Here is a 25707-nt window from a genome sequence, read left to right on the forward strand (position 1 = left end):
TGACATTAGACCATATGAAGCACAAGTAGCTCATAAGAGCACATATTTAAGACAACAGGTAGTACGTAAAGCAACATAGTGGTGAAATCTATGGTGGTCCTTAACTCTTTAGTGAAGCATCTGAGATCCCCTCCCTATAATACAAAAGGCTTTTTGAATAATTCGGTTTTGAGTTAGGTATGAGTTAGGAAGTGTTAGCGTATGAGACTCTCTTTAGCATTTAGAGCAGTGTATCTCAAAATATTTGAACTGGCATTCTACCCATTTAAACTTACTTTGAGACACTCCTGTTTCATGGGTATGCAGGAGTAGAGACTGGGGCATATGGTGATTAAAAATTAGATACTTTGTCAAACAGTGTCTAGACATGCAGTTGAACAAGGTGCTAGAATCCTGAGATGGTAGAACGGGGTCATCACTTCAGATTGCATGTGGAGGACAGTCACGTTTAAAATACTCCCATGTGAAAACTCCCTGAAGAAAGCAATGTGAAAACTCCCTGAAGCAAGCAAGCAAGCAAGCAAGCAAAAATGATAGATAAATGCACAGTATTACATCTTGGCCACAAAAATGTGAAGCACAAACACAGGATGGAGGATACACTTCTGGGTAATAGTGTATGCCAAAGAGATCTTGGAGTAAGAGTGGACTGTAAACTAAATATGAGCAGTCAGTGTGATGTGGTGGCAAAAAAGGCAAACTCAGTCTTGAGTGGTATCAAAAGGGCCATTGCATCAAAATCGCAGGAGGTCCTAGTCCCTCTCTATACTGCCTTGGTCAGGCTGCACCTGGAGTACTGTGTGCAGTTCTGGGGGCCTCAATACAAAAAGGATGTGGACAAAATCGAGAGGGTGCAGAAGAGAGCGACGAGGATGATCAGGGGTCTGGAGACTGAGCCCTACGAGGAAAGGCTGAGGGCCTTGGGAATGTCCAGTTTGGAGAAAAGGAGATTGGAGGGGGGGACATGATTGCTCTCTTTAAATATTTGAAAGGCTGTCATTTGGAGGAGGGCAAGGAGCTGTTCCAGTTGGCAGCAGAGGGTAGGACCTGAAGCAATGGGCTTAAATTATATGCAGAAAGGTACCGGCTGGATATTAGGAAGAACTTTTTCATGGTCAGAGTAGTTCAAAAGTGGAATCAGCTGCCTGGGGAGGTGGTGAGCTCCCCCTCACTGACAGTTTTCAAGAAGAGGCTGGATGAATACTTGTCAGAGATGCTTTAGGCTCATCCTGCATTGGGCAGGAGGTTGGACTAGAAGGTCTGTATGGCCCCTCCCAACTCTGTGATTCTGTGAATCTGTGAAAACACACCAGGGAGAAAGGTTTTAGCCTTGTTCATCACGCACTATGCTATTATTCCACTTTAGAGAGTCACTACTAGAGAGGAACTTTGAAAAATGTAGTCCTGCACCTGCAGTCTGAAGCAGCACAGTCCATTTTACCATGTGACCTCTCTGCTAGTTCATCCTATTGTGGAATTACATGCCTGGGGGGAGGTGGAACTCCTATCAAATGGATTGACAATGTTTCTTAAAGACTGTAAAATTCTTCAACTTTCAACACAGGACAAGTTCTTCAGTCTGTTCTAGTGCCCACCAGAGACTGGAAGTCGTGGCCCACTTCGCTGAAGGGCGGGGCCAGATGTGTTCCTGTATGTGAAAAAGAGTGACTTTAAAGTCCAGTAGAAAGAGAAAGCAGACAGGCATTTCTGCCTTCAAGATGCAGGATCCCTCTATCTCTTGTGTGGTTTCAGATGCGTTGCCTCATAAGAGTGCATCTTTTCCTTTACCGGTGCTCTGCAAACCAAGTAAATATTACTTACACTTCACCATCTCAAATGCTCTTTTGACCAAAAGGAGACAACCCCAGCTGGCATTTCCCCAGGAACTTCTCACTATTAGGGCCAAGCTACAAGTGAAGAATGACACTTGAACAGCAAGTGAACAGACTCACGTGTATTCCTCCCTGTTCACCTGCACTATGTGATCAAGTGGAGCACAAGTGGAGCGCGAGTGAACAGGGAGGAATACACACGAGTCTGTTCACTTGCCGTTCAAGTGTAATTCTTCACTTGTAGCTTGGCTCTTAGTGAAAACTGGAAATCAGGTAGCAGTATCATTCAGCATAGCTCTTTCTCTTTCCCAGTGGGGAATACTGGCAGCTCTACAGGATATGTGAGAGCTTTATTAGAGGCAAAAGGCAGGGTTCACTGCTGCAGCTTTTTACTTTGTACCTTACTATGAGTGACTGCCATTCACTCCCATGGGGAAAAGTAAAAAAATCTGCTGTGGGATAGAAACCTAAATGTGCTCTCCCCTCTCAAGACTCCAGCCCTTGAAATCAAGCCTTCTTCTATGTACACAGATAGTTCCACTTCTCTGCCATGCACGAGTGTGATGGAGTATTAGGAACTGCAAAGAGAGTGATTATATACTGTTCAATAATTGTGTAATCAATGTTGAAATCTATAGGAAAACCCCAATGGCTTTATTACAGCTGCACTGTATCCCAAATTAGAAATTAGATTCAGAAGAATACATTAACATAGCCACCTTTTCCTGGGTCTGTCTCCCAGTGTTGTCTGTTATAGGTGGCAACACCTCCCTAAGGTTTTAGGCAGGAGTCTCCAAGATCCATTTTTAAAACACTCAGTGCTAAGTAAGGATTGAAGCTGCAGTGTAAAGGTCTCTACAGCTGAGCAAACGTCAGAACCTAAAGATCCTTTGTGTGAGTCAATCACCTTCTTTAGTAATGGCTTTTTGGAATACAGGAAACTAAACAAAGGTTTATGAAAAACTAACACTGAGAGCAAGCAACGCCTGTATAATGCAAGATAAAAAAGCCAGTATCTGAAAAATGTCAGTGTTATAGACAGCTTTGTCAGCCAAACTGAGACTGAATTGACATCTCACATGGGAAGCCATACAAATTAATAAGGATTGAAGTCAGCAATGGCTTTCGTGCATCATGTCAACAGAAGGGGTCAGAGAGAAGTTTTTTATTCAGAGATTAGGGAATGTTTGCTCAAACCTTGAAGAGACACAAAATTTGCACCTGGTATTTTCTAGGAAATATTTGCCACATCATTCCAACTCATTTACTTGGAATTTCATCCTGCAGATTTCAATGGAACTTCAGTCTTGTTCTCCTTAGAATCACTAAAACTCCCCACTGCCAGGAGGGCTGACTGGTCTTTTTAACATGTGGTCAGAACAGGAACTGTGGCTGTTGTGAACTTTGAACAGTGTCGGGGGCAGGGAGGGGGAAGAAGTGTCTTCTCCTTTATGTTGTGTACAGCACAAAAAGGAAGGGCTGCTGGCAGCATCTTTTCCCTCCTTATCTGATTTTATCTTGTATGTACACTATTCCTCCCAGAAAAGCCAGTTCTGTAGTCCCCCACCAAATATGGTTACCTCTTAAAACTGAAAGAAGAGGAAGGGATAAATCATGGGAAGGGTCAAGGTTGCAAGTAATGGCAGTGGCACGCTTGCACAGAGTTGTTCTGTGCCATGCCTCACTAACATTTCATACCCATATCCATGAGGTCATTTTGAAGGCCATCTTAGGCGCTTTGATCCAGACCTTGAAAATGATTATGGCGCAACAAAGACCCTTTGAAATCAATGGGAAAAAATCATTTTTATAGTTTAACTATGTGCATCTTAGTCAAAGAAATCAGTTTTCTGATTGCAGTTGCTTCTTCAGGTTCCATCATTTCCACTTTTATTACAGCATTTCCAGTTTCTTGATTAGATTTCTAAAAGTTTCAAGCGATTGGGTGTTTTCATAGGGCCAAACCACCAGATGTTCCCAGCAGTTTTTAAAGACAACTGCAGCAGTGGGAAAGGTCCAACAATTCAGATTGAGGCTATGGTGTGTGTGTGTTTTTTGGGGGGTGGGGGGAGAGTTTAACCTTTCTTTCCCATGCAGTTTTGTTAATTGGAACTAATGCCCTCTCTGAGCTATTATTAGCCCTGGAAATGAGGGGAGGGTGCATTTCTTGTCCCTTTGTGATTTCCAGAGCTGGAAACAATATGACAGTTCTCAGTTTTATCTAGTAGAACTATACAAGGTAAAATCTCATCTTCCACCCCCATGCCCTCCTCACTTTGCTACTGTTGGTTTGTAGGTGCATATGTAGAAGTTCTTCATTGTTATTCTCAATGCAACGTTGGCTTAAGGTCTGGGAGACCCAGTTTGCAAACCTCACTCTGCCGTGTAAGTTCTGTGGGTGACCCTGGACCGGTCACTCTCTCTCTCAGCCTCCCTCGCTCAGTCTAGCCTACCTCACAGGGGTGTTGTTGTGAGGATATAACTGAGGGAAGAATGATGTCATTACAACTTTTGAGTCTGTTTGGGAGAAAAGCAGGGTATAAATAACTAAATGATAAACACACATTCATGTATTTTACACACATTATCCATATACCCTTATATGTGTCTGCATATAAGGATTCATGCTTCTACTATTTCTTACATATACACAACTCTATGTATAAATAATGTGCATGTGTATCTGTATCTGTATAGAATACAAATAATAAGTACATAATTTATACATGGACATGCGTATTATACCTCTTCTCCAAAAGACATCCATGCATATGCGCTCTGACTCTGGAAAGCTCACACCTTGGAAATCTATCAAGATGGGTAGCCCTATTAGCCCGTCTGTAGCATTAGAAAAGAGCCAGAGTACAGTAGCACCTATATGACTAACAACAGTTGTGGTAGGGTATGAGCTTTTGTGAGTCACAGCTCACTTCTTCAGAGAGCAGTATCTGAAGAACTGAGCAGTGACTCACGAAAGCTCATATCCTCCCATACATTTTATTAGTCTTATAGATGCTACTGGACTCTTGCTCTTTTCTCTCTTGGAAATCTAGTTGGTCTTTAAGGTGCTACTGGACCTGGATCTTGCTCTTTGACTGCAGACCAACACATGTATGGCTGTATTTAGGGTTTGTGTGATGGGTGTGTGTGTTGCTGTGGATTTTCCGGGCTGTATAGCCGTGGTCTTGGTGTTGTAGTTCCTGGCGTTTCTCCAGCAGCTGTGGCTGGCATCTTCAGAGGTGTAGCACCAAACGACAGAGATCTCTCGGTGACACACACACACAGAGAGAGAGAGAGAGAGAGAGAGAGAGAGTGTTTCTAAGTTATTGAGATATGTGTGTGTGAGAGTGACTGAGATGTGTGTGTGATATGTGAGTGAGCGACTGAGATATGTGTGTGGTACACACACAACACACACGTGTGTGTGTGTCTGTGAGAAAGAGAGAGAGAATAAAATGGAGGGCTATAGTCTTGGTTCTTTCTCAATTCTCAGTTCTCACACGCACATATATCTCATGGGTACCCATGTTAGTCTGTCTGTGGCAGTAGAAAAGAGTTGCACCTATAGCACCTATAAGACTAACATTTGTGGTAGGGTATGAGCTTTCGTGAGCCATCGCTCACTCCTTCAGATGCCTCACAAAAGCGCATACCCTACCCCAAATGTTGTTAGTCTGATAGGTGCTACTGGACTCTGGCTCTTTTCTGCATATATCTCAGACGCTCACGCACACGCCACGCACAACAGAGAGCGAGGTATTGTCTTGGTTCTCCCCCTCTTCAAGGTGCGAGTCTGTGGTTGCCAAGCCTCCCTTCCTGCCCGGCCTCTCATCGCCCGCGTCGCCTCTCGGTCCGGCCCGGGGGCCATCCCTCCCCCCTTTCTCTCCCTTCTTCCCCTCAGCGCCGGCATGGCCCCCCTTCCCCCCGGGACCGCCGCTTGCGTCAATCATCCGAGCCGGCTTCGGATTGGCCAGAGCAGCGGCCCCCCTCCCCCCTCGGCCTGGACAGCCCCCCTCCCCCTCGCTCTCCTCTCAGCCATTTTAAACCGCGCGAGGCGGCAACGGAACCGGCGCGTGAGGCGGAGGCGGTTGGAGCTTCGGGGCTGGGAGACGAGGTGAGCGGCGCGGGCCTGGCCGGGCGAGGGAAAGGGCCGCGCGCTTCATCCGCCCTCCGTTTCTGGGCGGCGGGAGGGATGCGGAGGGCTTCTCCCCTCACAGGCTTCGTGCGTGCGAGCGGGAGGGAAGGGCGCGCCCCCCCCCCCGGCCTGAGGCTGGGGTCGTTGGCGCTGCTTCGCCTGCTCGTGAGAATGCGGACCGCCCCTTCCCGCGCTCGTACGGGCGCTGGATGGCTCCGGGTCCGGCGGGTGACCTTGGGCTGGTCGGTCTTTGTCCATCCAGCCTACCTCGCAGGGTGCTTGTAAAGTGGGGAGAGGAGAACCGCGTAGGCCGCCCCGAGCGCTCTCGAGGAAGGGCGGCATGAGAGGGCGCGCGTGGCGATGGACCTGCCCATGCCGAGAGGGATGCCCGTGCGCCTGTGTGCGTCGTTACCCACGCAGGCTTTTATATGAGCGAGATTCGGGTCCAGGGTGGCCCTTGAGAGACCACCTGGATGTCCAGGGGGTGAGCTGTCCAGAGTCCAAGTGGATCTACGCTGGTTCCCGCCCCGAAGTCGGTTCTTGTGCTAACTGCTGCCGAGTGGGCTGCCCCCAAGACAAAAGCACATGCAGAAACTGTGCCCCAAAGCTATCTTTGGACAGCCATGATCCATGCATCTGACAAACGGAGCTCATACCCCGAAAGTCTTGCTGGTCCCTAAAGTGCCACTGGACTCCAATACTGCTCTTCTATTACAGACCAATACAGCGGCCCACCTGAAACTAACTTTATATGAATAGGTCATTCTGATAATAGACTGTCTTCTACTTGAGGTAGATCAAGATGGGTAGCCGTGTTAGTCTGTCTGTAGCATTAGAAAAGAGCCAGAGTCCAGTAGCACCTATAAGACTATCAACATTTGTGGTAGGGTGTGAGCTTTTGTGAGTCACAGCTCACTTCTTCAGATAGATGAATGAGCCCTTCTGAAATAGACTTATCATCTACTTGAGGCGTATGTGGGTTCCTTCCTTTTCTACCCACAGAGTGTGAGAGAATTGGCATGTCACCCGATAGGGCATATGTAGGTTTTGTATGGATAGCTAAAACCCTACGTTTAATCTACAATTTCAGACATGCCTGTGGGAACCCATCATTGGCAAACTGGATAATATGACAGCATATGGGTGCTCACAACAGACTTATTAAAGTAAGATTTGGATCTAGTAGCACTTTAAAGACAAACTAGATTTCCAGGGTATGAACTTTCAAGTCAAAGCTTTCTACAAAGCTCATACCCTGGAAATCTAATTGGTCTTTAAGGTGCTACTGGACTCAAATCTTGTTCTGCTGAAGACCTATGTGGCTACCCACCTGAAATAGCTTTCTTAGAAGAGGCATTCCTTATTTTCTTCAACATCTGAAGGAATACCTCCTTTAAGATAATGGTTGCCATTTTATAAGTTCTTGTATTAAACATAGTAAAAAAATTTAAAACATCAAGCACCATTTTAATTGATCAAAATATTTTGTGGTATGTTAATCTGGTAGACAGTGTAGCTCTAACATATATACACATGTATATATTTAGGTGCTGCTTGTAGGCAGTGGTAAATTATACCTGCTCTGCCATACTACATTCCACTGGAATCATTTCCTCAGGAGAGGGAGGAGTCAAAGATATTTCACCTGAGAGAAAGGGTGCATCTGACTTCTTTTTGTAGCATTGGATGGGATGGAATTTATGTGAACAAGGAGAGATGTTACAGCTTTGAAGCCCTATGGTAAGCTGCTTCCACCCAAATATTTGCTCCAGTTTGTGGAACTTCCAAAAGTTGTGCAATTGGACCCCCCACTCCCCATCACAGCAGCCATTTTGTTGTGGCACCAGCTGCTTCTTTCAGAATTCCAAAATTACTGACAGGTTTGACAAGATTGGGAGCCCCTGGTCTGCCATTGTTGTAATTAAGGTAAGCACATGCTTAAATATAGATTGGGAGAGACAAGATAATAAACAAATGTAGCTACTATAGAACAGCCCCATTGTATTTCTGCCCTGGTCAGTGAAAAGGGCATAGTCTTAAATTTGATAATATGCCTCCCCCTCACCCAGGAAACTATTTCTGTTTTCTGAAAACTACCAATCTTGGGAATCTCATACAACCCTTTTCTAAAATTTATGGACTTCAAGGAAAAATGATTAAAGAACTGAATAAGACAGAAAGGATTAGAAGGGGAAAAGAGGGAGGGAGATGGTTCTGAAGGTTTTCAGCAGAGTATAGAACAGCTGTCTGGGGCGAAATGCTTGCGAACAAAACTGAAATGAAATGTAGAGGATTCAGTGGAGAAAAAGCATGTGTTAACCAACAGTTAATGATGCTTGGGGTGAGGTAGGCTTATATCTTGCTTTTTGAGAGCCTGTGTGGCGTACTGTTTAGAGTGCTGGACTAGGATCTGGGAGACCCAGGTTTTACTCCCTGCTCTGCCATGGAAGCTTGCAGTTACCTTGGGCTAGTCACACACTCTCAGCCTAACCTACCTCACAGGGTTGTTGTGAGGGTGACAGTAAGCTACTTTGGGGGCCCTCTGTGGAGAAAGGAAAGGTATAAATGAAGTAAATCAGCCAATTCCTGGGTGAGCATATGTTTACCCATCTGGGCTGATGCCTCAAATTTGAGGTGGTGCAGCTTGTTTCAAGGTGACTTGAAATGATCCTGGTATCCTTGAGGTAAATATATAGAAACATATTGTACTTATTGTGACTGCAAGAACAGACTTTTATACACGTCTCCACAATGAATATGTTTGTGTGTGTGATGAAGTGTAACTGTAGCTCTGTGGGAAATGTACTTAGACTTGGAAAGCTCTTGGCATTTTGCCGTCTCTTGTGCCTCAGGTGATGGATGAAGTATGCAAAGCAGGTGGCTTATTACAGCACATACTCAGCACCGTTATTGTTGCCTTTCTGTAATTCATACTTTCCCTCATCTCCCCGTCCCCTCTTCTCCCCCGTTTGTTACATTTATTGTATTGTCTGAATACATTCACAGATGTTTAAACTTTGTCCTCTTAGAGGCAGTGCACATTATGATCTCCTCTCTGGAAGCTGAAAACAAAAGCAGTTTTGCCGCATCTTTTTGTAGCTGATTCTGGCCTTTGTCCAGCAGGAGCATCTTCTTTCCAGTGGCTGAATGGGAAGTAAGGTGTTCTTTGTGGCCATTGGCTTGGATCAGTAGCAACTTTCTGGATTCTGGCCAGATGACTCTCTCTGGTCCCTTGGTGCTCAAGCAGCATAATCTCCTTCCTCTCACGCCCCCTTCCTTAGACGCAGCTCAGGAGGCTGGGCTCTGAATGTGGCCTGATGCTGATGTAACAAGAAAAAAAAACAGGAAAATGTGATTCGCCTCTTAGCAGCATCCAAGGCTACATATTTTATGGAGCTTGTCATGATAAGCAAAATGCATGAGTATGTTCTCCCTTTTCAGGTAAAAGATAAATCGACTATATTTTATGCTGTCTTAGAAAAATATATGTGCATGTAGCACTTTTAAAAAATCTGATTTAAAAGAAAGCTTTTTCATTATGATATATGTATTGTATATTGTATTGTGATATATGTATTAAAGTCATTAGCTAATTTGTAGATATTGTAGCAATTATCTGAACATTTTAGGGAATCAAAGAGTTGTGTAATATATATTTGACATCTTACATTGCTGAATTATGGAACATTTATTTTTGCTCAGTTTCTCAGTTTTAGAGCTGTTTTGGGAGGACTGTCACCCCAACATATGTTAGCTTAGCAGGAAAAAAAAAGAAGAAACAGTTGTTACTTCTTGATATATAGAAATCATTGCAGTTTATTAAGTCAGGGTTTTTCCCCCATCACTGTTATGTAAGTTTGACCTGAATTTCACTTTTTAAGGTAACAAACATATCCAGTTCTCCTTTTCCTTTCCTGCCATTCATAAAAAATAGTTTTTGATTAGAGTAAATAAAGAATAAAGAAATTTATAAGATGTTTTTCTCTTCCCTTTGGTTTCAGTTGGTGAATAATATATTGTGTGATTCCATACTAAACTATCAAATATTTTTCCCTGGCCAAAGTTTTGTATGAGAGCAGCAAATAAAATTAACATTGTGATAACCTAATTTGGAAATTTGCTGGTTCATATATACATAATTATATATGTATACACTGGTAAGCATAATAAAATGTTGCACATTTTTTCCATTCTTGTTGAATTCAGATAAAAATCCAAATTATTAGGCTATATGATGAATTCGGTTAGGCGAAGAAAGGCTGTTTTAAGAATAGGCCTATTTTAGTTAAATCATTGATAGGGACATCAGTGCATTAAACTCTCTTCTCTACATCTCCCAAAATCTAGGAAGATAACTGCTTAACTAAATATTTCTGTACTGTGCACTATTCCTTGCTATTATAGCACAACTATTCTAAGCCTCTTAAATCAATGGAAATGTTTGGGATTTGAGTACAATTTCTGTTGAATATTGAAATGAAATTTTAAATGCTCCTGTCTGTTCTCTGAAGGGAACATTCCAGGATATAATATTAGCTGTGCATTAAAGGTCTGACATGTCTGTGTAACTTTCCATTACATATTTAGTTGTTTATATGAGTATGTAGTCTCAAGATTTTGTTTTCAGTTTGGCTGGCTCAATGGAAAGGAAATTTGAGTGTAAAAGTCAGTTCCTGCAAGAGAGCTGGGTTAACAATAGCTTCATGGTGCTCTTGGTTTTAGATGAGGTGGTTGCTTCTAGCTTGTTCTGAGTAACTGTTACTACTTTGTAACATTATAGGCATTTCACTTCCTAGAATGCCTGTGCAAACTAATTAATACTTCTCTTTTTCTAGGGGATGGTCTGATCCTACTAGCATGAAACATGCAAACTTTTTCCTTGTTTTGTTTTATGCCTTACACATTCATAGTTCTGGACGGCGAAGGGTTGGAAGTTTGGCAGAGAGATTCTGTTTACATTAAGCAAGTCAAATGGCATGTGAACATTCTGCTTTACTCTTGCTCAGGGAATGATTGAGACCATCATTCTTTGAGCAAGCATATAGCAGAATGTGCATTGTCTGTGCTAAAGGATTGTGCATAAAGAAATACATTTTAAATGTTCTTTTGTGCTTTTAATGTATTTAGCACATAGCTATCACAGTGGTAAAGTAGTGCTTTTAAAAAAACATAAAAGCACACCTCTTGACTGTTAATGTTTGAAAGGGCCAACCCACATTTTGACTTACTTTCTGTTTCCAGGTTTCTGGATTTGTTCGCATAGGATTGCCCTATGAGCAATCCTAATGTGCTCCATTTTTAAACTAAGCATCGAGGCAGGGAAGAATAGTGTTGAATTTGATTTGTCATATTTCCAGTTCTAAATAGAGTACCTGCAGGTATGGGATTCATACTTCTATAACAAGGTATTCAAGTCTGAACATGTAGAAATGAAGGATGCAAATGCTGTTCACTAGTGAAGCTTCTATCACTGGTGCTAGGGGATCAAATTGTGCATTTAGGGTTGCTTGATACTAGAAGAAATTGCTTAATGTATTGTAATAAATATAACTATTTGACAATTTTACCACACAGTAAAATGATGTTTCTAACTGTTCTTGAAATCCTTGATTACATTAGTGAAATTCGACTATATTTTACCTGTTATCCCTGGAACTATAAAACTGACTACTATATATTAGCACAGTTACACAAGCTAAAAGGATAGGGAAAGGAGTTGTGCTTTTGAAGTTTAATTGACATAACTTTAATTGTTTTGTGTGCGTGTGTGACAGAGACAAAGAGGCAAGAGTATCAAGCGGGAAACTTGTAAACAATACTGAACATGATTCAGAGCTCTTTGATTATTGGGATGTACATGTGTTCCTCCTGCCAAATAAGGGCTTCAACATGCACTTCGTAATCAACTCTGTAAAACAGGGGAATCCATTTTGGAGCTAGAGATGTAAAACTAGATACTGAAGCCCTTGGGACATCTCTTGCCCCTGAGGAACACTCTGTGAATGGGAAAAGCTGCTAAACTAATGCTACGGTCCTTGGTGAGCCATGATTAGAGATATGAAGGCCCAGTGCTAAAAATGGTGTGTGTGTGTGTTTTTAAGGAATCCTCCAATGGAAAAATTCTGGAATTTGGAGGGGCACTGAGAAAACAATTCTGTGAAATATATTCTTCTGTTGATTAAGAAAACCCTTGTTTTAAAAAGCTCTTAACTTGTTACAAATGTATAGGAACTTGTTTATGAGGTCGGTGTTTTCAGTGTTATAAAGTTTAACTTAATATTCAAATATGCTTGTAGTTTTATAGCAGATGTATGGGAATGTTTCTGTTCAAAGAATACACTTTTATTCACTACAGAATTTGTTTTCTATTTTCACCTTTTATTTTTTCCTACCTCACAGAAGACAAAAAAATAAGATATATATGTTATGGTAATATAGGGTGAAACACTTTACAACTTCTTAGTATAGTGTATAGTTGTAATTTTTCTTATGTAGAATTAAGACATTTATACCTTAAATTTTCACAAACATGCCAAATATTAACATTTTCTGTTTTATAACACATTCAGTTTCTAGTTCTAGGGCATCTCATTCAGAGAGAGATGCCTGCTTTTGAAGTGATGGCATTTACTGGGATGAGTTCTATATCATGGCACCAGACCTTTCAAAGGCTATGGCTGCCTTTAGTCATATTTCTTATGGTAGCAGTGGTTACCATAAAACATAATTGGTGAAAATGTTCCTTTAGATAATCATGTTGTTTAGGGATTAAAGCTCAATCAATACCTGCACTTTGAATCGTGTCCAAAAATGGGAATCCAAGCAGCTCTTTGAGGACTGGTATAACATGGCTTCTTATTAACAACCTACCTTCTGCATTCTGGAAAGGTTGATGTTTCCAGTTGGTCTTCATAAGCAGCTCCATATATTGCAAATATCTGATCTCAAGATTATTATGACATGTATGATGGAGGCTAAATTGATATCTTCGTGGACGGGGCTCAGCTAGTAGAATAAGTAATGCAGTTCTAACCCTGGCAGTCATCAAGGAAAAATACTGGATCCAAAAGCAGCCCAAATTGCAAACCTGTTCAGGTGGATCCCGTCCAAGACAGACTGCCCACCTATTTCTAAGCAGGCTGACAGTGCCATCCTTCTAAAGCCATTGATGTCAGTGATTGAAGAAGGGACCACTGTCATTCAGAGCAGCCAGGCACTGCGTTTAGCCAGTGGGAAAACAACCACAGAATAGAACCAAACAGTGCACAAGCATAAACACAAGGCATTCCCTTGCTTCAGTTATCTTCTGTTGGACCAAATTGTAACAGTGTCCCTTTCTTTAGTTTGGTGTAGAGGTGTGTACTTCGGGTTTCCGATTCGGGTAAATTACCCGAATTGGACCTGATCCGTAAAGATTAGGGATGTGCTGGCCCCAATTCGGAAATCCCTAATCAAAGTTTTCCAAAGCATTTGGAATGCTTCGGAAAGCTGCTTGCAAGCAGTGGCGGGGCCCTTTAAACATCATCCCCCCCACCCCCCCTACCTACCTTGTCAGTGGCAACAGTGGCTCCGGCTCCTCTGCCGCAGTGCCGCCACGCCGCCGCCTGAGCCTGCGGAGCAGTGGGGAAGGCTGGAGCTTCCGCCGCTGCCTCCGGCCCTTCCTGCCGCTCAATTGGCTGTGGGCAGGAAGGGCCAGAGGAGGCAAAGAAAGCCCTTCCTGCCCCTCAAATGGCCGCTGTGGCGCTGCTGTGCTGTGGGCCAATTGAGGGGCAGAAATGGCTGGAGGAGGCCTTTCCCACCGCCCTGCAGGCTCAGGCAGCGGCGCAGCGGCAGAGGAGCCGAGCCGTCTGGCTCCATGCCGCCGCAGCCTTGTTCTGCCGCCACAGTGGCAGTGGTCCGTTGCCCAGCTGTCAAAGAAGACCCTCCTGCCAGGTAAGTGGGTGGGGGTGGAGGGGTTTCCGCAGGGGTGGGTGGGAGGTGGAGTGGGAAACCCAAATCTCCTCCCTGTGCACACTCCTAGTTTGGTGCGGGTGGAATGGATATGATTCTCTGATATGGTGCTGGCTTAGGAAGTCTTCAGTCTAACTACAATTTATTGGAACAGCCATATTTGTGCTTTAATTAATTGTGTGTGCGTGTGCGCATGCGCGTGCCTGCACATGCATATGTTAACCTACACCCAGTATTCAAAGTGTTTGTTTAATCTTGCTTTAGATTTCAGGCTTGGTCTTGTCACAAATTGTAGTAAGTTATGTCTGAACGCAGCCTGTGTTTCTGGGTTATATATACTTATAACAAGAACCAACTCTTGGAATTGGATTGCTTCATCTTTCAATTATCTACCTTGTCCTTTTCTAGAATTCACATACTCCCTCTTTTCCAAATAAATTGTGTGTGAGCAAGCTGGAAGAGGCAGAATACATGAAAGTCAAGTCCACAGATCAAACTACCATATTACTGTGTCATATTTGTTTTACTAAGACCTAAACTCTTATCTTACACTGATGTACAATGTTGGTCTCTTGCCCAGAGCTTCCAGCACCACAACTCCAGGTTGCTCTGACACTAAAACTAAATTCCTGCATGCCCTGATGTAAGATTCAAGTCAAAGGTTGAAACAGTTGAAGAGTTCAGACCACAAAACTAAAATCAATTTGTTAAAGTTGTTCTGCATTGCCTCTCCAAATAGAGATAACAGTCGAGCCACAGTTAACGGTACTAAAACATTCAAAAAGGGAAATATAAAAGGCAGTTTTAAATAACCAGACCTCTAGTTTCATATCAAACAGAATACAAAGAGAGACTCCTACCTCTCAATTCCATAATCATAAAAAGAGAAACCAAAGAAAGGTTGGATATTTGACACTTCTGTTTGCACTTTGTCATAATTTCAGAAGGGCATCACTGTTTTCCATTTTGATTAAAAAAGAGCAGGGAAGAAAAGACCAAGTTTCCTTAGGATTTAATGGGTTCCAGCTGCAGGATAGGATAGGTTTCAAGCTGATAGTAACTCTTTACACCTTTCATTTTAGGGCATATGCTCCCCACTTCCATTTGAAGTGTGGTGGTCAGAGTAGGAATAGTTCCCCCCCCCCTTTCCCAGCAGTATTTTCTAACAAAATCTGATGTAGAATGGAGAAGAGAATTTTAGTTTTGTTAATCAGTTAGTGTGCTTTTGAATACTATATGGTGGTTTAGCTTGGAGGTTTGGATTTGACTTTTATCTTTAAACCTATATTTTATATATTTTTTGTATTTTATATAACATTCTGTTGTTTAAAAGCCTGTGAGCTGTATAGACACACCTGTTAATAAATTGACATAGAATAGTGTAGACTGGCCTTTGTCTCCTATAAAGTGTTGCAAAATTGTGAAGCAGTCTGCATGCAAAGACTGTTTCCTGTTATCTCCTCTCCTTTTCGTTTAAATAAAAATTAGTGTTGCTGGTAACTAGTATTGCCATACTAATTTATAATTATTTGCTACCAAACTACACATGATGCCAGGAGATCTGCAATCAGACTCCTCAGTTCTGTTTCTAGTTAGATGTCCTACCGCTTCTGAAATCGTTTCCTTAGTTACTATTCAGTCATGATTATCTGTGTCTGTTTGTGTAGAGCTTGTAAATGATTGATATTGGTAATTTATGGGCCTCTAGCAATGCTGATGTATGATCATAAACTAACCTTTTAATCACATGATTTGTTTTCAAAAACTAATGTAAAAATAAAGATTTTTTTGCTTAGAGGCTGATGTCACAGCTCAACTTCTGAAGTAACTTGCTGCTTGGCATATTATTTCGGAAATATTTCCCTGGGCTTATGAAACTCAATTCATGAACTTTTGTGCCTGGCCATTTTTAAACAGGAAGATCCACAAATGTCTTTTTTTTAATGTGAAGGATAAATAGAAATATAGTCATGTATTATTCCTCCTTGAGTATCTTATTGATAAATTTATGCTAAGGTAATGTACTGTTAGCAAAACAATAAGGTTTAAATGAGACAGAATCAATCACATTGTGCCCCGGTGTTCTCCCTCTGAGGCGGAGGACGTCTTGGGTGTTTCCCTTCGCCCAATCAGGGAGGCAGGAAGTTGATTTTTTCTTCCTCTTCCTGTTGGCATCTGGAACACCCTGCTCTCCAGTTTTTTTCTGCCTCCAGGGAGAGCAGTCGTATAGGCAGACCTGTCTGCCTCTTTCTTCCTGGCTTGGTCTTAATTTCTTACCTCTTCAACCTTTATCTATCAGCTAACTTCCTCTTCTCTCTTGACACTAATCTTCTATACTCACCTTCCTTTATATTTCACCTTCTTCTCCCTTACCCTGCTTTACTCGCTGAGGCGGCAGTGAGATGGAATCCAGGGATTCAGAAGGGAGCTTTATGGACGCCGAGGAGGAGACCTCGGCAGCGGCAGTCCCGGCTGAAGACCTGAGCGAACGTCCCAGTACCGTCCAGCCCCTGGGGCTGGAACGGAATCCTGGCACCTTTCCGGCTACCGAGCCATGTACCTCCTCAAAGAGGCACCACAGAAGATCTCAGGAGCCGGGATCCGCGACGCGCCTACGCCGGGAGGTTGAAAAAGGCGCCAAAAGAAAAGCCGCAGAAAAGGTGGGAAAAGGCGACGGCACTCGCACCATTACCCGCGCGGCTCCAAAAGACGTGCTTGCCATACTCCTGCTGAGAGACATCACGGAGAGCACTTCTCAGGCCGTTTGGACCCCTCCTGATGCCGAGACCAGCGAAGCAAGGGCAGGTAACGTACCCGGCAACATCGGGCAGTTACAGCATGGGGATTTCCTTATGTTCCTGAGACAGACAATGAGGGAAGAGCTTGTGAAGCTTTGTCAGCCTTCTTCTAGGACACCCAGTGAACAGTCCTTTATCCTTCAGTCCCCCCCCCCCCCAGTAAGCAGCGCCGTACTGAGGTCCACTGGCCAACTAAAGCTGCTCAGAAAGCGACCCCAGTCTGCTCTAAGGACAGCGGGTACCGTTGGGGGAGTGAATCGTCCTCAGATAGCGAGGAGAGGGATGAAGGAGAGTTTCTTTCTGAGGAGGAGGAAGAAGAGGTGTCCATCCCCGAACAGCCCAATAGACTGTTCAAGGTAGAGGACTACCAATATTTACTCTCTAAAACTCTGGCAGCATTGGAACTCCAGGAATCCTCCAAAGGGGGAGAGGAGGATCCCAAATCAGACAGGGGATCTTCCAGGCCTAAAGGGTGTAGGGAGTTCTTTCCAAGGGATACCACATCAGAAAGGGTTTTTCCCTTTCCTGAATATTTTGAAAGGCAGTTAAGGGCAGAATGGATGGCCCCAGCAGCCACCAAACAATATCACAGTTCAGTTAAAAAACTGTATGCCTTACTGTCTTTTACTAATGAGTTTCTGCAGGTACCTAAGATTGACGCACCCATGGTAGCCCTCCAGTCCGCTGGCTTGCTGGAAGAAGATGGTCAAGGCTCCGTCAGAGATAATCTGGATAGAAAAGCGGAGACCGCACTCAGACGGGCACACGAGGCATCGGCAATGGCAATCAGAGCTGCGTCTTCTGCCTCTATCGTTTCCAGAGCAGCAGTGGTATGGATACGTAAGCTTATTCAACTCCTACCAGGTAATCACAGGCGCCTGTTGGAGGGAGCCAACAGGAGTCTAAAGGTCAACACTTTTGCTGCAGACGCCACTCTAGAGGCCTTGATCTTCTCTTCCAGGGCAATAGCGTCTATGACTGCAGCCAGACGGCTTCTGTGGCTAAGAGCTTGGCCAGCAGATTTGCACTCAAAATTCATTCTGATGGCCTACCCTTTTCAAGGTGACAAGTTGTTTGGACAGGCTCTGGACAAAGTGCTGATGGAGACCCGCGATAAGAAAAGGGCACTCCCAAAGACTCTGAAAAGAACGGACAGACGCGCCTACAGCTCTCAGTCCTTTCGATCTCAGCATACCTTACCCAAATTTCGTCAAGAAAACAGACGACCTTTCTGGAATCCGTCCAAGTCCGGCCAGAAAAAAGGCCCCTTTGGGTCCAGACCCTACAAGACACAGCAACACAGAGGGGACAGACAGGGGTTTGACCCCAAAGCCCCGAAGTCCTGACTCGGATCAGGTCCCGGTGGGAGGGAGACTACAATGTTTTCATCAGATTTGGGAGGAGTCACAGTCAGACACATGGGCCACCAAAGTAGACTCTCAGGGATACGTCATTGAATTCAAATCCCTCCCACCGGATTGATTCATCAGGTCACCGCTCCGGAAGGACTCACAAAGAAAACAGATCACTCTCAAGGCTCTTCAACATCTTCTGGACATCAAAGCAATAGAACCGGTCAGCCATCAAGAGGCTGGTCTTGGGGTCTACTCCATCTTCTTTACTGTTCCAAAGAAAAATGGAGATTGGACAGCGATACTGGACCTAAAGTTTGTAAATCAGTTCATTCAGTTGAAACATTTCAGAATGGAAACACTACGCTCCATCTTAGAGGCCCTACGCTCTGGGGACTTTATGACCTCACCGAGGCTTACTTGCACATTCCTATCCATTCAGACGATTTCTGAGATTCTGCATCATGGGACATCACTTCCAGTTCAGAGCGCTTCCATTCGGCCTTGCCACCGCTCCCAGGGTATTTTCCAAGATTTTGATCAACCCCATAGTTTGACTCTGGGAGTCGGGGATACATGTCCACCCGTACCTGGACGACATTCTCATACGGGCAAGCTCCAGAGAAAAGGCCACCCAACACGTGGTCAGTGATTCATTGTCTCCAGGCATACGGATTCCTGATAAACGTGGAAAAGTGCTCCATTTCACCATCACGGAGACTCCACCATCTCAGGATGATAATAGATACAAAGATAAAGAAGAACCCAGAACTATTGCTATTGAACTTAAGCATGGAAGATGTTCCTACTCAATACCGAACATTACTATTTTATATGACGACGGCAGCAAGACTTTTATATGCGCAAAAATGGAAGGTGCAAGAAATACCAACTATTGAAGATTGGATGCATAAATTGCTGTCCATGGCGGAAATGGATAAAATGACAAGGAAGCTGAGAGATCAGAATCCAGCGGAATTTTTTATGGACTGGGGAAGATTGAAAACATATTTAGAAAGGAAGTGGGACGTAAAGGGGGAATTATGGCAATTTGAAAATTATTAGAATGGATTTGTTATTAGAAGAGATAGAGTCTTTACCATATGAAGAGAAGTATTAGCTAATTGTTAGCCCAAATGTAAGTGGACTTAGAGTTAATAGATATTGTTAGAATTACTAAAGTAGATATTTTATCCGACTGTTAGTTAGTTTAAATTTAAATATATGTGGAGCTAATATAAAGTAATAGATAATAGATTTTAAGTTTATAACAATATTTTTGAAGTTAATACATAGGGCTTAGTTGAATAAAAAAGTAAGTAAACATGAGATAAGGAGTTACAGAAAAAGGGGACAGATTGGGAATAGATTAGGCTATAGGGTTGGAAAGCTGTTGTAAGTCTTGGAAAAGGGGGGGGAGGGAAAGGGTGGGGGAAAGGATAATGAGATACTATTTGAAAGTTGTATATTAATATTCTCACCTAATAAAAGTTTTCTAAAAAAAAAAATAATAGATACAAAGAAAGGCCTCATCCTCCTTCCCCAGGAGAAGATCCTCGAAACCAAGGAGTTGGTCAAGTCCGTGATTCAAGGTCGTTCAACGTGCCTACTGAAGCTGGCCAAGTTGATGGGCACATTAGTAGCAGCTTGCGAGGCCATCTACTGGGGCTGTCTCCATTCCCGAGCTCTTCTCAACCTTCTTCGGCCCTATTAATTCCAAATTATGTCCAAGTCTGATTGTCTTGTCAGAGTGCCTTGGAGAGTCAAGGAGAGCCTCAGATGGTGGACCAGGGACTCCAACCTACGACAAGGCAAATCCTTCCCCAACCCTCGGACGATACAATTGTTCATGGATGCAAGTTTGTCGGGCTGGAGAGCGACACTGGACGGACATCCGGCGCAAGGCCTTTGGTCAAAAGAGGAATCTCAACTTCCTATCAATTTACTGGAAATCAGGGCGATTCGATTAGCCCTGACACATTTCTCCACCACGATCCTGGGCAAGCACATCCTGATAAGGACAGACAATGTCTCCGCCAAGACCTACATAAACAAACGGGGGTTCCAGGTCTTCCAGACTTCACAACGAGGCGATAAAGATCATTTCATGGGCAGAGACTCGTCTAGCCTCCATTCAGGCGGAACATATCAAGGGAACAGCCAACTTACAGGCCGACTGGCTGAGTTGCCAATCCATTCAGCCGGGGGAGTGGTCCCTCAAACGGGAAATATTTCGCTCAGTCACGGACAGATTTGGTCATCCAGTGATGGACTTGTTCGCAACCCACTTGAACCGTCAGACACCGCGATTCCTGTCGAGGTACTTCCACCCTCTAGCAGAAGGGACCAATGCACTATCGGCCCCCTGGCCAGAGGGACTTCTGTATGCATTTCCACCACTCCCAGTCCTACTGAAGCTGTTGCGGAGAATAGCAGATTCGGACGCAGAAGTGATAGTAATAGCTCCATGGTGGCCAAGGAGACCTTGGTTTTTGGCCCTACAGTCTCTAGCAGTGCTACCTCTGTTCAGACTACCGTTGGCACCGGACATACTCCATCAAGGTCCAATTCTCCATCCCGATCCGGACTGGATGTGTCTGACCGCTTGGCAATTGAGAGGCACTCTATCCAGGTTAGGGTATTCTTTGCAAGTGGTTCAAACATGCTCTCTTCTAGAAAGAAATCAACTACGAGGATCTACAACACGGCCTGGAAAGCCTTCATTAGATGAGCAAAGAGAAAAAAGACTGACCATTTACGACCACAACTAAATTCTATCCTGGTTTTTCTCCAAGAAGGACTGGACTCGGGGCTAAAACCGGCCACCTTACGCAAACAGGTAGTGGCACTGTCGTCGGTGGTCCCAATGGTGGACGGGATCAGTTTATCTAAGCACCCACATATACACCGTTTCCTGCGAGGAGCCTCTCTCCTGAGCCCTCCAGTGATGCATCGTTTTCCTACATGGAGGCTACACATAGTCCTCTCGGCGTTGACCAAGACGCCTTTCGAACTTTTGCGGGAGGTCCCTATGAGATGGCTGAAATTAAAGACTATTTTTTTGGTGGCCATCACCTCGGCCAGAAGGATTTCCGAGCTTGGGGCCCTTTCTGTCAAGCCTGGACTTTGTGACTTCCATATAGATAAGGTGGTTTTGTGCACAGACCCCGCTTTTCTACCCAAAAATATCTCAAGATTCCACAGATCTCAGGAGATCAACTTACCATCCTTCTGCCCCAATCCATTGCATCCCAAAGAGAGGGAGTGGCATACTTTAGACGTGAAGCACGCCATCAAGATCTATTTGACTAGGACTGAAACTTTAAGGAGATCAGATTCCCTGTTCATCAACACGTCTCCACCTAACGTGGGCAAGAAAATGTCCACGGCAATGATTGGTAGGAGTATCCGGACATGCATAATGGAGGCCTATAAAGCCTGCAACAGGGACATCCCACAAGGAATCACAGCACACTCAATTAGAAACGCAGCAACCAATGCTGCTCTCCACAACAGTGCTTCAGTGGAAGAAATCTGTAAAGCTGCCACATGGTCTACTATTTCCACATTCGTCAGACATTACAAGTTGAACCTCTACGACTCAGCAGACGCCGCATTCGGCAGGAGGGTTTTGCAACATGTGATGCAGGACGAGAACTTCACCCCACCCTGTAGAACGTAACTGCTTTGGGAGCACCCAAGATGTCCTCCGCCTCAGAGGGAGAACGGACCTTTGGACACTTACCGAGAAGGGTCCTTCTCCTCTGAGGATAGGAGGACATCTTGCCCTCCCAGAGTTCTTGTCTTTCTATCTGTTACTACCTATTCCTGCATCATTTGTTCTTTCCCTCTCTATACCAATGCCTTTTTCTATAGTCTTGAGTCTATATGTTTATTTTCGCTTTCTGATAACTCAGTATTTTCCCTGAAATAGGGTTTTTGCTGTAGCTCTAGGATGGAGACTAGTGGATTCTTTACTGCTGTTTGGAGTCACCCGAACTGGAGAGCAGGGTGTTCCAGACGCCAACAGGAAGAGGAAGAAAAAATCAACTTCCTGTCTCCCTGATTGGGCGAAGGGAAACACCCAAGATGTCCTCCTGTCCTCAGAGGAGAAGGACCCTTCTCAGTAAGTGTCCAAAGGTCCGATCTGTACAATCCTGAGAACATTTTCCTGGGAGTAAGCCCTGCTGAATAGATCTGAGTAGGATTCTAAGTAAGGATCTCTCTGTTAATATAAACTAGGAAAGTCAGGTTAAATGGTGGTCTAGAATGTTTCAGCTCTGCTGCCTGGCCTGGAAACCTTCTTTTACTATTTTATCCTGTGTGTTGTGGTTACTTAGCTTCTTGTGGAGTGTAAAGCTGTTTTAAATTTTCTCAGTAACTGGTTTATAACCTTTCTTAGTCAGAAAGGTTATTATAGGGCACCATTGAGAAATGTGTGTGCTTTTCCTACAGGAAGTGCATTGCTGCTGAATAAGTGCCATGTTATTTCTGTTGTATAATTTTTTGCAACTAAAATTGCTGTGAGCTGCAGTGTGCACTTTTTGCAGAAAGCCTGCACCCTTTATACAAATGCTATGATTTTTGCAACTTAATCATTATAAACAAAACTGTTAATCTATGATTACACAATTCTCTGTATGTACGAATTGTAAGTACTCAACTTTCTTAGCCATTTCCCAGTAATGATCATATCAAATTATGTAACTGGTTAACCACAAAAAGGAAATATCTTTATTTTCCCCCTCCCTCCCCTAAAACCACTTTATAGTGCTAAAGTGCTTGAGTTTGAGGCTGACCTTAAGCAGAGCAATGGTAGTAGATGCAGTTTCCATACACACATACATATAATCAGGAACCGTTGTAGAACTTTTCAAGGCTGTTGACCTGCAGGAAATTTGAGCACTTTGAATGCTTAGTCCCATGCACCTACAGTTCAGCCTTTTAAGGCCAAGAAGGTTCTAGCCAACCAAAGCCAAGACCCCAAAGGGAGCTTAATATTGCTACCGAAATCAGAAGTGCCTGATCCAGGCTTGGGCGGGGAGGTATCTGAGGAGTTCTTTTGATGACAGTCAACAGTTTTAAAACTCAAGGGATTGATGGACCCCCCCACCCCCCTCAGGGCCTGACAAATGGATCTAGAGAGGTTGTCCCTAAAGAGAAGGAAGGAATGAGGGTTGTTCACTTTTTTGAGTCAACCACTAAGGAGGAAAATACTAATCTCTGTCTAATAAGTCTTGGAAGAAAATTCATCCAGAACATCTAAACCAAAAGAAGTTTTGATAAAATTCACTTCGTTGGTTGATGATCCAGTTGCTTCAGTAGTCCCTGAGGAAGTTCTCCCTAAAGTTGGAGAGGGTACCTTCATAAACTCTACAGATCAAGGAAACAGATTTGTCCTTCACAAGACCCAAGAGGCCTTTGCCATTCTGGCATTGGTAGTCTCTTCATGTTTTACTACAGCAACAAACAAGTGAACAAAGAAATTACTAGCATCACTCTCTGCAGATAATAATAAAGTAATAGCAGACAACAACAAAGTGAATGAAGGGTTACAAAAGTTATCTAAGGTACCATCTTCATGGGAGATGCTTGTAGTGCAGCAGCAAGTGCAACTTCAGGCTAAAGAACTAGCAGGTAAATATTTATCCAAAGCCAGTCTAGCCATCTCCTCATTCTTAGAGGGTAAACTATTCAGAAAAAAACTTGGATAGTATCCTGTTGGAAACTGAGGATAAGAAGATGGTGAGACAGCCTTCCTCTAAGCTTAGGACCCATGTTGCAGCCTTTTCTCTAGTTCTGTCCACAAGGGATTCTCCTGTGGTTTCAGGTTTTAAACGTTCAATATGGAATAGAATCAGTATTGTGGGAACAGAGGAGGAAGAGGTCAGCAGGCCAGAAATGATTCCAGGATTACGCAGTGTGAGGGGAGTCCATAGGAATTTCTCCAGGAGCAGGAGATTCCACAGAGCTCTAGAAAGTGCCACCAAACAGGTTCTTCCCTCTCCAAATTACTCAAGACTGGACAAACAGCAAGGGTCATCAAATGCCTCCTGGCAAACAAAAAGAACCAGTGCCATCACAAGAATGGTGTACTGGAATATATGCTATTTTTTATACTACTCATGAAGAATGGAAAATTGCTGGCCATTCACTGACCAGGGAAAGAGGCTGAGGAGACATCGATGTTGCAGCCTCAGGAGACTTATCATCTTCAACCTGGAGAACAGTGCCCTGTCTTCCTTGCAGCACCTCCTCCATCTGGGATACATACATAAAGGAAAAGTATCTTTCTTATGACCAGAAAGAACACAGAAGTTGAGGATTGTAGTATTACATGCAAGTTCTGATAAGAACTGACAGAATAACTGCAGAAGCTCACATAAGTTGGCAGGTGGGACCAGATGCAACCTTTCCAGCAAGAAGTGACAAGTTTTGGGGAGTGGGCAGAGTGGCATCTGAGCTCTTTAATATCAGTGAGGTGCAGTTAGATTGGTTGAATTGTCAGTGTATTGATCAGGGGGATTGGAGCCTAAAGTAGAGAAGCTTCAATAAGAGTGTTCTTGGATTCAGAACTGTCAAAGTTGATCTCTTTGCCCTCTCTGAAAATGAAAAGGTTGGGTGTTTGTCAAATATGGATGTTAAGAAGCAGAGCAGCTGGACATCAGAACCTGCTGTATGCCTTGCCTTGTGTTCACTAATTCCTTGCATGATCAGCACTTAAGTTGGAGTGTTGCTTTCTAACTGTGGGGCCCCACCTAGTACAAGAGGCTATGGTTTTCCAGCCTGTTGGGTACAACAGTCAGAATAATATTCTGATCCATGAACGCTCTCATCACTTGAGTCAGGAATAGTTCTTTCTAACCACTTGGATTTATATAAAATGTATTTATTTGCATCTTGCTTTTCCAGGAAACTTGGGGTGGAGTACCTGGTTCCCCCGTCCATTTTATCTTCACAATAATCCTGTGAGGTACATTAATTGAGCCTTAGGAGGATTCCTTAGGAGAGTGCCTTAGGAGGATGGTATACGCAGACAAAGACGTAAGAATAATGTTCACATCTCATAAAACATCCATCACATGCATACATCATAGAAGGCCTTCATCCATTGGTGTAAGCAGAAATACTCAAGTCATTGGAAACTTGATTGCTACAGGGTTAAACTAATCAGGATTAAACTAGGGATTACAACCAAATTATTATATAGGCAAGTAGCAGGTGTGTTGGGCATTGCTTGCTTGTCATTCACACATAAAGGAATTCCTTAAAGGACTCTTGTTGGATTACATAGATTTCCAGGGTGCCGTCTTCATGATCCTTTAGGATCTCAAGGCCCATGCATTTGAATCTCTGAGGGAAGTATCCTTGGAATGTCTGACTCCAAGACTTTGTTTCTGATTATGGTAATCACTGCCTGTAGAGTTTCGAAGCCAGATGCTCTGTTGGTTCATTCTAGCATGTGTGCCTTTCGCAGAGGCAAAATGGTGCTACAAATGAATCCTTGGCCTTGCTTAAATGAATTCCCTATGTCATGTAGCTCAGGAGCTGTGGTTTGTTCTCCTTTTGCTACAAGGAAGCAAGCATACTCTTGAGCTCTTCAGTTTGCAGCAATTGGAAGTTGGGATTTCTTTTTGTGG

At 43.6% G+C, this 25707-nt stretch overlaps 1 protein-coding gene across 3 annotated transcripts in view; it reads left to right on the plus strand.

Annotated features, from left to right (window-relative positions):
- The first annotated feature begins 5869 nt into the window (after positions 1–5869).
- Positions 5870–25707, plus strand: part of ACSL4 (acyl-CoA synthetase long chain family member 4) — a 67738-nt gene continuing 47900 nt past the window's right edge. For 2 of the 3 annotated variants that reach the window (XM_054996128.1, XM_054996132.1), the window contains exon 1: positions 9342–9408. The gene's annotated coding sequence lies outside the window, so the exon portion shown is untranslated. Of the gene's footprint in view, positions 5947–9341; positions 9409–25707 lie in introns of those variants that run through there. The other variant, XM_054996129.1, reaches the window with a different exon arrangement.

This window comes from Eublepharis macularius, chromosome 13 (assembly GCF_028583425.1).
Source record: "Eublepharis macularius isolate TG4126 chromosome 13, MPM_Emac_v1.0, whole genome shotgun sequence".
Lineage (NCBI taxonomy): Eukaryota > Metazoa > Chordata > Lepidosauria > Squamata > Eublepharidae > Eublepharis > Eublepharis macularius.